The sequence below is a fragment of the Lepus europaeus genome, chromosome 4 (genome assembly GCF_033115175.1).
Source record: "Lepus europaeus isolate LE1 chromosome 4, mLepTim1.pri, whole genome shotgun sequence".
In the NCBI taxonomy this organism is placed as follows: Eukaryota; Metazoa; Chordata; class Mammalia; order Lagomorpha; family Leporidae; genus Lepus; species Lepus europaeus.
Genome location: NC_084830.1, coordinates 30,761,557 through 30,774,859, shown reverse-complemented (window position 1 = coordinate 30,774,859; position 13,303 = coordinate 30,761,557). Strand labels below are relative to the sequence as shown.

General features: G+C 35.5%; 1 pseudogene; it reads right to left on the bottom strand.

Moving 5' to 3' along the window:
- Nucleotides 1–8,503: 8,503 nt before the first annotated feature.
- On the bottom strand, nt 8,504–8,896 carry LOC133758300 (large ribosomal subunit protein eL31-like; annotated as a pseudogene).
- Nucleotides 8,897–13,303: the final 4,407 nt, after the last annotated feature.

Here is a 13,303-nt window from a genome sequence, read left to right as displayed (position 1 = left end):
CCTGGCTTCAGATCCGCACAGCTCTGGCCATTGTGGCCATCTGGGGAGTGAACCAGTGGATAGAAGACCTCTCTCTCTGTCTCTACCTCTCTCTGTAACTCTGTCTTTCAAATAAATAAAATTAATCTTAAAAAAGGAACCATTGTACATCCTTTTTCTTCCACCACAGGTGTCTCCCACAGTCAGTTTACCTTGTGAATGCCTACCTTTATTTCTGATCAGATTTATTCTCAGGAGCACCAATGGCTGGGATGACTACATGAGATTTCTTCACATCATTTCACAACTTTCCATAACAACTCCATGTCTATATCTAGTAGACTCTAATTTCACAGTGGCAGTAACTTGTACTGTTTGAGCTCACCATTGTACCCTCAGCTCATCACCTGGAACAGAATAAAAGATCAATAAGCTTCAATTTAACAATGAATGAAGGTTCTATAGAATATTTTGAAAGAATTGTTCTAGGCTTTTGTCAGGGCTTAGCAAAACTTCTCCAAATTTAATGGTTTGAAACAGCAACTATTTTCTTTTCTCTCATGGATCTGGTTTGATGGAGCTCAGCTAGGCAGCTCTACTTTTCTCACTGTACACAGATGGTTGTAAGGTCCGACGTGATCTAGAGCCTCAAATTAGCTATGGGGATAGCCAGACTCATCTGTTTATCGCTCTCATATTCCTTTTTTTTTTCAAAGTTTATTTATTTATTTGAAAGGCAGAGTTAGAGAAAGAGACCTTCTATCCACTTGTTTACTCCCCTAAATGGTCACAATGAGTGGGGTTGGGCCAGGCAGAACCTAGAAGCCTGGAACTCCAACTCGGTCTCCCACTTGAGTGGCAAGGGCCCCAAGCACGTGGGCCATTTTCTGCTGCTTTTCCAGATGCATTAGCAGGAAGATGGATCAGAAGTGGAGCAGTCAGGACTCTTAGGTGGCACACATGAGGGATACTGACTTTGCAGGCAGTGGCTTAACTCATGGCACCACAACACACACTCCTCTCCCTTGTATTCTTGCAGACTCTCTCCCATGTGCTCTCACCATCTGGACTGTCCAGTAGGGTAACTGCAGTTCTTTATGATGGATCAGGAGCTCCTAAAAGGCAAAAGCAGAAGCTTCCAGTCTTTCTTGATGCCTAGGTTCTTCATTACTGAAACATCACTTCTTCCCCTTTGAATCGGTTCATTTAAGTCCCAGGCCAGTCCTGACTCCATGTGGGTGGGCCTGCAAAGCACAGTTCTAAATGCTTTATACTGGACTGCAACGAAACTGAGAGGTAGGGAATGATACCCCCCCCACTTTTAACAGGAGATAACAGAAAATAAGTAAATATATGTAACTTAAGTAAGATAGAGCTAGAATTCATTCTCTTCTACTTTTTTCATAAACCTGCATTGCTTGCTCTTATGAATTTTATGCTCTTCTTCAAAATTGCTTATTTTCTTGTTTTAAAAGTGTTTTCCTTAATCTCAAATATACTCAATTGATATACATTAATATTAAATATTTGAGTAACATCTGCTCATTTTCGGTAAGAAGACTTAAAGTAGATTATTTGTGTTCATAAAAAGTAATGTGCTGCTCTGGTGGAGGTATTTGACTAATAAATCTTGATTTTTATGTCTCAGAAAAAAAAGTAATGTAAGTGAAAAGGTATAAGTAACATGTGCACTTAAGAGTTCAGTCATCACTAAAATCATCAGTACTTAACTTGGTGGCAAGTGATCCTTGAGAGAAAGTTGATATCCTAGAAATACTTGTGTCCACTTACTTTTGCATGACCCTTTGAAAATTCATACAACGAATTAGTATTGTTGAAATGTCCAATCTGTTATATGTCTTCTTATGATTGAAGCTTGATTTATTTTTTTTTAAATTCTAATTTAAGGTTTTTCTCATTTGAGAGACAGAGAACTCTCATCTGCTATTTCACTCCACAGATACCTGCAATGGCCAGGCCAGGCCAGGCTGAAGCCAGGAGCCAAGGAACTCAATAAAAGTATCGTATCTTGTTTGTAGGAACCCAAACACATGAACCATCACCTATTCCTTCCCAAGGTCTACATTAGCAGGAAGCAAGAGTTAGGTGTCAGAGCTGAGAATCAAATCCAGGCACTCTGATGTAGGATGGGATTGTTCCAAACGTCATATTAACAGCTATGCCAAGCATCTGTTTAGGCTTTTAAAAACATTTTCATATAGTCCTTTTTAAATATTTATTTATTTATTTGAAAGGCTGAGTTACAGAGAGGTAGAGGCAGAGACAGAGAAAGGTCTTCCATCCACTGGTTCACTCCCCAAATGGCTGCAAGGGCCAGAGCTGTGCCTATCTGAAGCCAGAATCCAGGAGATTCTTCTGGGTCTCCAATGTGGGTGTAGGGGCCTAAGGACTTGGGCCATCTTCTACTACTTTCTCAGGCCATAACAGATAGCTGGATCAGAAATGGAGCAGCTAGGACTTGAACTGGTACCCACATGGAATGCCAACACTGCAGGCAGAGGCTTTACCCACTATGCCACAATGCCAGCCCTTCGTATAGCCTTTCATCTGGCCATATGGCTATAGGGCTTTTATTATTCTACCCACTTATTTACTAATGTTAAGATTTTCATACATTTTGAAAATTTTAATCTTGATAAAAGGGATTGACTATTAAAAATATGGACCTCAGGATAACAGATATAAGAGATTATTCCACATAATGTAAAACCCAAATTAGAGCATTGGTTGGTGATTTTCAATTCATAATTCTCTTTTCTCTTAGCAACATTCTATTTATTTTTTGATTCATAAAGTATTTTAAGTCCAGGAAAATATAACCCACTATAAAATGCATATGACTGAGGCTGGCATGGTGGCACAGCAGGTTAAGCTGCCAGCTGTAATACCAACATCCCAAAGAGGACTGCGTGCTCAAGTCCCAGTTGTACCACTTTCCATCCAACTCCTTGTTAATGAACCTGGGAAGGCAACAGGAGATGGTCCTAGTACTTGGATCCCTGCCACCCAAATAGGAGAACTGGATGGAGTTCCTAGTTTCTGTCCTTGGCTTTTTCCTGTCCTAGATGTTGCGGCCACTTGGGTAGAGAGCCTGCTGATTAAAAAACTGTCTATGCCTTTCTCTCTGTTACTGTTATTGTGCCAAGCAAATAAATTAAATAAATCTTTTAAAAAGTATATAAACATAAAATAAAGTGTATATGGTTTAAAACTGCTTCAATAGCTAAATCAAAGCTTTAAACATTTTTATAAATTAGAGATGTTATTAAATTAATTATTAAAAAGTTGTGAACACTGCTATGCTTGGAATGATGGTACTCCCTCCAAAAGTCATTTGAAAACTTAATTTCCAATGCAAAAGTATTAACGTATATTATAAACTGTGGTCCCTTGGAGATGATTAAATTACAAGGGTGCCACACTCATGAATGGGAATAGAACTTTTTATGGGACATGTACTCTATAGAATAGTATACAGCAGTCAAAAACAATGAAACCCGGTCATTTGCAACAAGATGGAGGAATCTGGAAAACATCATGCTGAGTGAATTAAGCCAGTCCCAAAGGGACAAATATCATATGTTCTCCCTGATTGGTGACAACTAACCGAGCACCAAAAAGGAAACCTGTTGAAGTGAAATGGACACTATGAGAAACAGTGACTTGATCAGCCCTTGTCCTGACTGTTGATGTACAATGTAATACGTTATCCCTTTTAGTATTTTTTTTTTTGTTCTAGTTAATACTATTGGTTGAACTCTGTAATCAACACACATTTATTCTTAGGTGTTTAAATTTTAACTGAAAAGTGATCCCTGTTAAATATAAGAGTGGGAATAAGAGAAGGAGGAGATGTACAATTTGGGACATGCTCAATCGGACTTGCCCCAAATGATGGAGTTAGAAATGTGCCAGGGGATTCCAATACAATCCCATCAAGATTGCATGTACCAATGCCATCTCACTAGTCCAAATGATCAATTTCAATTCACAATTGATCACACTGATAGGTCTAAGAGTCAAAGGGATCACATAAACAAAACTAGTGTCTGCGAATACTAACTGATAGAATCAAAAAGGGAGAGAATGATCCAACATGGGAAGCGGGATACACAGCAGACTCATAGAATGGCAGATGTCCTAAACAACACTCTGGCCTCAGAATCAGCCCTTAAGACACTTGGATCTGACTGAAGAGCCCATGAGAGTATTTTAGGCATGGAAAGCCAAGACACTGTGGCAAAAAAAAAAAAAAAAAAAAAAGAAAAGAAAAGAAAAAAGAGGACCTAAATGAAAGGTCTCTGTGAGTGAGATCTCAGTAGAAAGAATGGGCCATCAAAGAAGGAGGTACCTTTCTCTGAAGGGAAGAGAGAACTTCTACTTTGACTATGACCTTGTCTAAATAAGATAGAAGTCAGCGAACTCAAGAGACTTCCATCGCCATGGCAACTCATGACTAGTGCCTAGGGAGATTTCTGACGCCATAAACAAGAGTGTCAAATTGTTAAGTCAACAACAGGAGTCACTGTGTACTTACTCCTCATGTGGGATCTCTGTCCTTAATGTGTTGTCCAATGTGAATTAATGCTAAACTAGTACTGAAACAGTATTTTACACTTTATGCTCTTATTTTATTTTATTTTTTATTTTTTATGGTTTTTTTTCTTCTTTCTTTTTTTATTTTTTATTTCTATTTTTTTTCTTTTTTTTCTTTTTTATTTCACTTTATGTTCTGTGTGGGTGCAAACTGATGAAATCTTTACTTAATATATACTAAATCGATCTTCTGTATATAAAGATAATTGAAAATGAATCTTGATGTGAATGGAATGGGAGAGGGTGTGTGAGATGGGAGGGGTGCAGGTGGGAGGGAAGTTATGGGGGGGGAAAAGCCATTGTAATCCATAAACTGTACTTTGGAAAATTATATTTACTAAATAAAAGTTTTTTTTAAAAAAAGAGCTCCTGATTGAAGGGAGCTCTTTCTTTTACTTCTATCTGTCCTGCATGCAAAAATTCCTCCCCATTCACCAAATGATGTAGCAACAAGGTACAGTCTTGAGAGCAGAAGGCAGCCCTCAAACACATCAATCCTGACTTTATACTGGACTTCCCAGCCTTCAGAACCACGTGCAATAAATGTCCATTGTTTATACATATCTAACTTGCAGCATTTTGTTACAGCAACACAAGTGGTTGAAGATATTGACTTGGATGGGGATCTCTCTATAACCTGAGGAATGACAAATACCATCTCAAGGAATCAATGAAAAATGAGCAACTACAGGATTTGCATTTCTACTTCCCTCATCCTCAACAGCATTTGATAATACCATTGTCAAAATATGTCAATCATGGCCGGCGCCGTGGCTTAACAGGCTAATCCTCCGCCTTGCGGCACCGGCACACCGGGTTCTAGTCCCAGTCGGGGCGCTGGATTCTATCCCAGTTGCCCCTCTTCCAGGCCAGCTCTCTGCTATGGCCCAGGAAGGCAGTGGAGGATGGCCAAGTGCTCGGGCCCTGCACCCGCATGGGAGACCAGGAGAAGTACCTGGCTCCTGGCCTCGGATCAGCGAGATGCAACCGCCGCAGCGGCCATTGGAGGGTGAACCAATGGCAAAAAGGAAGACCTTTCTCTCTGTCTCTCTCTCTCACTATCCACTCTGCCTGTCAAAAAAAAAAAAATGTCAATCTGCTATGTGTAAAATAGTGGATCCTTAGTTAAATCAACCTTTGCACATATTAGCAAGATTGTCACATTTATCCTGGTCATTAATGTTTCATCTGCTGTGAATTGACTATTCAAGTATTTGAAATTTTTAAGTGGGTCGTGTGCATTTTTTTTATTGACATTTAGGTTTCTGAGTCTATTGTCTTTCATAAAGGCATTACACACATCAATAAATATTCTGCCAATCTTTTACTTGTTTTGGAGTTTTTTGTAGTTTTGTGTGTAATTTTTAGAAGTATTATTATTCCTGTGTTTGTGGTGAAGTTTTAACATTAAATAAAAGTGTTATTTTCTTTGTGATTAATGGATTTTATGTTTAGTAGAGATATTTTTACAAATACAATGAAATTTTTCAAAATGAAATTTTGAGAAAATGTGTTTCACATTTAGTACATTAATCATTACAGAATTTGTCTATGCATAGTATAAAATAGGGCACTAAATTCATTGTACTTCTAGGAAGATATCTAATTATTTCAATGTGATTTATTAAAGAATTTGTTCTTCCCTCTTCCCAGGTGATTTGTATATAACAGTGACTTCTATTTATGTGTTACTGCTTCAATTTTCTGTTCTCTTTCATTGATCTACTATCTCTTATAAAAAGCACCCCCTTTTAAAAACACAAAAGTATCAATTATCTTCTTATCTCATAGAGAAAGCATTCACATTCTTTCTTTTTCACATTTTCTTTTTGGCTTTTTTACCTCTCAGTTTACAGCTGAATACAAACTTTTTAGGTTAAATATATGCAAATGCACATAAATCCTATTTTAATTTCAATTAAAATTAGTTATTTTAAAAGCAGATTATTGGGGCCAGTGTTGTGGCATAGTGGGGTAAGCTGCTCCCTGAGATTTTTCTTAAGAAGGGCAATAAAATGTTTCATACTCTTTTATACTGCCAAGAGAAGAGCATGGCTTGGTGTATTAATGATCCCACCACACACACACAAAAAAAAAAAAAAAACATAGAAATACCTCAGACCAGACCACAGCCAAGAGCCACGTAAAATAATCCTAAATCCTGAAGAAGAGCCACCCAAAAGACCAACCTACCTCATTATATACACAATTTGTATGCAGACTTGAGCTTAAACATATTTATTATTTTAAATTATGAAGATTTAGAGTGATTTCTAATTCATCATTTTTGTAAAAATGGCTAATTTTTACATCAGCTAAATATGGCATTATATAAAAAATTGATTTGGGAAACTCTTTTCTTCCTAAAATCCAAAATCAGTGTTCAATATGGAGTAAACATTCAAGAGACATTTACTGAGTGTTGAAGGTGTAAAATGAATACTGATTTTCATATAGTAAATTCCTAAAATACTCTCTTGCTCACACTTAGTGATGATGTGAATTTTTGTGATAACAGATGATACAATATCCATAGGTCTTTCTGTAGGTGTAACTGAAGTAATGAGTTCAAGATTAAACCTTTAATAAACAAATACATCAGTATATGTGTAATTAGTTTGGCTCCTTAGCCTTCAGAATCTGTTTGTCAATATGTGCCAGAGTTCACAAGAAGAGTTTTGAGAAATAGTTTGGATAGTTAAGAATAAGTAACTCTTATTAAGCTGAAAAAAGAAGATTCTCGAATCTAAATTATTTGATGCAGCTTCCAAATGTGAATATACAACTGGAGAATGTCTTGAACAATCAGAAAATTTACCATATTTTTACAAAGATATATCTAAAAAGATATTTCATGGTTTAGAGGGTTTCCCATTAATTAAGCAATAAACCATTCAATTATCTTTCAAGTCCTTGTAATCATGTATTTCCCTTATTTGTATTGAAATTCTCTTTTCCAAAGATAAAGACAAGAATGAAGATTTATGAGGCAGAGATCTTAGAGTTTGCAAATTGCTGGGAGTTATGCATGATATGAGTTAGTGATAAGAAGGAATTTGATCTGATCCTACAAGACATGTAGATATAAATGAAATGCTGAAATTCAAAAACTAATGTGTAGAAAGTGTGAATTTCACAGAAATACCTCACATTCTTATAAGAATTCATATCTTTGTTTCCTCTCATATCTGGATACTAAACACATGTATCCAATAGTCTGTTTAAAATTCCCACTTGGATTGCTATTTTGGACTTTATTCATCCAAAAGAGTATTATTTCTCATCTCTAATTTCCTCCCTGGGTTCTTCCAAATTCAGTAATAGCACCTACATATATGCCCTACTCAGCTTCCAAATCTCAGCAATTATGCTTGCCTTCTATTTCTTCCTTCCACCTTATATCAGCCAATATTTTGGGTCTTTGAATACATCCTAATCTAGGCTTTTCTCAATAACCGAAGTCAGTTCACCACATTCCCTGATGGAATTACTTTGACTCCCTTGATGTCCCGGATTCCACTCATGTCTTCCTACTACATGTTTTCAAACACATAGAATGATTTTTTTAAAAATGTGAATCAGATCAAGTCACTGCCCACTTCAATGCTTTGCAATGGTTTCCTGTGATAATCAGAAAAAAAAAAAAAAAATCAAAACTTTACCCTGGCCCAAATAGCACTACAATACATGATGTACCCTCCCTGTCTCTACCTTATTCTTTTACATTTCAGCCATTTTAGTCTTCTTGATTCAGGTCCCCTGGCCTTAAAGTTTCTTTTGTTAGAAATGTGAGTCTCCAATTTTTTTTTGTTGTTATTTTTATAACAGAATATATATATATATATGTACATATATATATTTATCAGGCAGAATAAGGTTTTTTTTTTTTTCAGCTTTACAACTTTAATCAATTATCATCCACATTGACTCTGCAGAGTTTTAAAGTGGTGACAGGTATATACGTAACTAAAATCTGGTGCTTATGTGCCAAATCTTCATCCTCATTATGTTTTCTGGACAATTTCATGCAAATGCAGTATGGGACGTCCCTTATTCCTTCAACCCAGATGGCTTTGTTGAGCCTGGTATCAGTGCACACATCTGGAGTCCCCATCTCTTCCATGGCAAGCTTCTGGATCTCTGAGTGCCCAAGGACACACTTCTTGAAGCCCACTCCATGGATGCGTTTGTGAATGTTGATGGTATACTCTCAGGTCATCACTTGGTTGATGGCAGAATTGCCCTTCTTCTTCTCACCACCCTTCTTTGTGGGAGCCATTTTGTAGGGCCCAGGTTTGAAAGGAAGAGTGACAGAACACAAAATTTTAACTCTCTATATAAAATAAATAAATCTAGCTAATTAACATGCATTGCCTCAAGAGTCACCATTTTTGTAGCGAGAACACTTAATAACCACTCAACACTTTGAAGAATATCATATATTGTTATTAAACATAGTCACCATGTTGTACCATAACATCTCTTGAGCTTATGCTTCCTAATCAAAATCTTTACAGGGCACATTTCTTGCATGATTCAGTTTCCTGCTCCATATAACCTCATAGAAAGGTTTATCTAACCACTCAATCTTAAATAACTTCGATCATTATATTTCTCTCCTTTTATGTGATCTATTCTACAGAGCATGTGACATCATCTTGTATATTTAGTCTTTGTTTTTCTCACTATAATGCAAGCTGCATGAGACAGGAACTTGATTTTTCTCTGTTTTTTTCTCCAGAAACTGAATAATGCAGATTTTCAAAATATTGGTGAAACAAATCAATAACTTTGTGAGTGATTTTTGGAAACCCTGCTACATTTAAAGATTTGGGAACAAGTGGAAAATTCTTTCCCGATACTCCTCTCTCTTTCTAACTCTACAGTACTCAATACATATGAACAAAGCTTCCAATTGAAATATTGTACTAAAAATAATAACTGGACATATTTTCATTTATTGTTTTTTTATCTGATAGGTAGAGTTATAGACAGTGAGAGAGAGAGACAGAGAAAAAAGAGAGACAGAGTGAAATGATTATTGTTTATAGACAGTTCCTATACTCCTGCTAAGCTATGATCTTTCAACTTTTATTTGATGAACTCTTGTTTTTCAGTGGGCCATTAAGCCTTTAACTACAATGTAAGTTAAAAATATTATCTCAAAAATTAAAAACAGAGAAAGAGAGAGAGTGAAAAGGAGAGAGACAGGGAGAGGGGTAGGGAAGTATCATATTCTTAGAACTTATCTATGAACTATATGGAATCTAGTCCCCTTGTATTATCATATTAACATGAGAATTGATAAAATTGTGTTGTGCTTATTACTCATTTGCTGTGTCCCTGAGAATATATGTAGTAATAAATTTCTAAACACTAAATATAAAAGAGGTTATTTAATCTGGTTCAGTTTTAAGGAGCACTAATCTAAAAGAGTCAAAAGAAATATCTCCTTAAAGATGTTTTTCTTTTTTTTTTAATTAGCAATGATTGCATCTAGGATAAACCTCACTGCCACTGTGCAAAACTTAAGGTTGATTTTTTTAAAGAAGTATTTTTTCTCTGAAAATTATGCTTATTTTTATATGTACTGCTGGGTGGAAGACTTGTAAAAATTTTGAAAACAACTTGTGCTCTTAAAATAGTTGTACATCAGTGTAAGTTGTCCAGGGATGATTACTTAATGATATGACAACAAACATCTGACATCATTTTATTAAATCTGTAATAATTTTATTACAACTGTAGTAATGAATCTTTTGTTTTGTCTTTTATTCCTTTATTATCAGTATTGCTGTTATTTAAGTTGTTCATTGTGATGTCAAGTCAAATACAACTTTTTATCATATATTGAATTAATAGTTTTATAAATTTCATTAAAATGATACAATTGCTCAACCTCACATGTAGAAATTATGTTAACCACTTTTATGCTTGCTGGATTTTTATTGGTGCCTCAGAAACAAACCAAACTCTTATTTTTTGTCAATAACAGTAGATATTTAAAACCACATCACCTAAATATATGATTTACTAAAGGAGAAGTAATAAACCTGTTCACACCTGATATCTTGGTTGATCAACTGGACTAGACAATTTCTGAATTTCTAGAAACCCCCAGGGTTTCTGAAGATACTGTCAAGAAATATTATTGAAGCTTATTTTATATTCTTCTGAAGGAAGATTTATAAGCCACATGACAATTAGATTTTTATTTTTTTAATTTTTATTTATTTATTTTTGACAGGCAGAGTTAGACACTGAGAGAGATAGAGAGAAAGGTCTTCCTTCCATTGGTTCACCGCACAAATGGCCTCCATGGCTGGCATGCTACGCCGATCTGAAGCCTGAGCCAGGTGCTTCCTCCTGGTCTCCCAGGTGAGTGCAGGGCCCAAGCACTTGGGCCATCCTCCACCGCCTTCCCGGGCCACAGTAGAGAGCTGGACTGGAAGAGGAGAAACTGGGACAGAACCTGGCACCCCAACCAGGATTAGAACCCGGGGTGCCAGTGCCGCAGGTGGAGGATTAGCCTAGTGAGCCACGGCGCTGGCCTAGATTTTTATTACAAAGGATCTTGAACATTTATGATAAAAAGAAAATATTCACCTCATTCAGTGATATATTTAACAGTTCCACTGAACAGGGTATATAGTGTTTTATCAATTTTAAATCTGATTACAGTATCTGGCTCCTTTTCTGCAACATATACTAAATGTATCCATTAGAATTTTCTTGATTTTATTTTTCTGTTCTAGACATATTATGAGTTAACCTTCCCACAATTTTTGTCTTTTATACATTCAAACCACAGTTATGCAAATTCAACAAGCATCATACTTGTTATAGAATATATAATTATGCATTTCTAAAAGTAGTCATTGAAATCATTTCTTAGTTCTAGAATGAGAATGTTCATAATTTCCTTTCCTTACTCACTGATTTCAAATGAATTAACCCACAGAAATCTTAACACTATAGAAATATATAAGAAGCAGCACTTAATAGGAAACTGTAATAATTAATATTTGTTTTGTTTTGGCAGTGCTAAAATATTTCTAAAGACCCAGATCTGGACTTAGGTCTTGTCCTAAACTGAGATAATAATCTTGTGTTAGAGGGATAGATGTGTTTATTTTGTATAAAAATTCATAATTTTAGTTTACTTTTCATCTCTACATATTGCATAAATGTAAACTTTTAATGCAGAGTCATTTGGCAGGAAAACAAGACACAATTTTCAGCATAATGGAAATGTAAGGTGTAGTGAAAAAAAAGCTAAAATCCATTCCTGGATTTGCTATAATCACAAAGGAATCTTGGAACATTTGAGCAAAGCTAAATTACCTAATGTGGTCAGAGAAATATTTACTTTCAAGATTATTTTTATTGTTAGCTGAATATTCTATTTTAAATTCTTTCATGTGTATTTTCCTACTTTTTTCATTTCTCTTAATAGCCTTTCTATTCTATCAACATTAAAATGGAAAGTCTGTGGAATTCTTATGTTTTATAATTCTCAAGATGAAAGAATTCTAGTGGCTAGAATAAAAGCTGAGATATTCTAATTAGTAATACAGCATATCCAGAAAAAAGAGTTTAGCTTGTAGATTTGAGTCATATCTGCCTGTGCATTCGGATGAGGCAATAGAAACAAAGATTTTGAAAACTTTTTTTCCCCACCTACTCATCCACAATCATATATTCACCTGTCATGTGTCTTGAAACCCCAGGAAGTGTCCACCTGTGCTAACAAGAAAGTCAGGTGTTGATGGTTTCGCTGCAACTGCAATTTTCTTGCTGAACTATACCATGTCCTGCTGCTGTTGATAGAGACAGGTAGGTCAAATAGAAAATGTCAAAGAAATGTCTCATTTATCCCACTTCACTGTCTCTGGCAGCGTCCCTTATCATCTCTGCCAGGCCCTTTCACCACCAAAGTGGTTACTTGTGGGAACAGTGAGTGCATGATTGGCATTTATGAAGTCTGAGTTTGTAGAGACTGAATATGAAGGTGATTAACCTGCCTGTAACCCACTGAGTGCCTCTGAGTGTGCACATTTAAGTTTCCTTCTCTGTAAAATGGGATGGTGTTTTTCTAACAGCGTTTTTGTGAACGTTGAATGGTATTCCTTATACATTAAAAATTTAATAAATTCTGTTTTATAGATAATATTTTACTCACATATTATAGATATTATAGATAATTTTAATAATTTAATAATTTAATAAATTCTGTTTTATACATTTACTTACATGGACTTGATGAAGATGAAAAGGGAATTAGTCAGTTTACTTAAATATGGGAGTTATTTATAGCATACAAATGATATCCAATTTAGGCCTGATGCTCTCAAATGAGGTCTGATATGGTCATAGATATATGCATCCACTTAAAAAGTTCAGATGAAATTTAAAGGATTCTATATGCCTTACAATATATTCAACATCAAAATTCTTTGGTATAACAGAATAAATAAAATTTGGAAAATAATTCATGAGTTATTTTGCAAGCAACAAACTTGCTCTATAGATAAAGACTTGGGAAGAAAGAAGTATCTTGGGAAAATATTAAGATAGACATGCAGATAAGGACAGATACAGTTTATTCATGAGAATGATTAATTACACCCAAAACACATGCAACCAAGGGAACCTCATTATTTAGACAATTTCATGAACATTGAACGTGTCAGAGGACATTAATTCC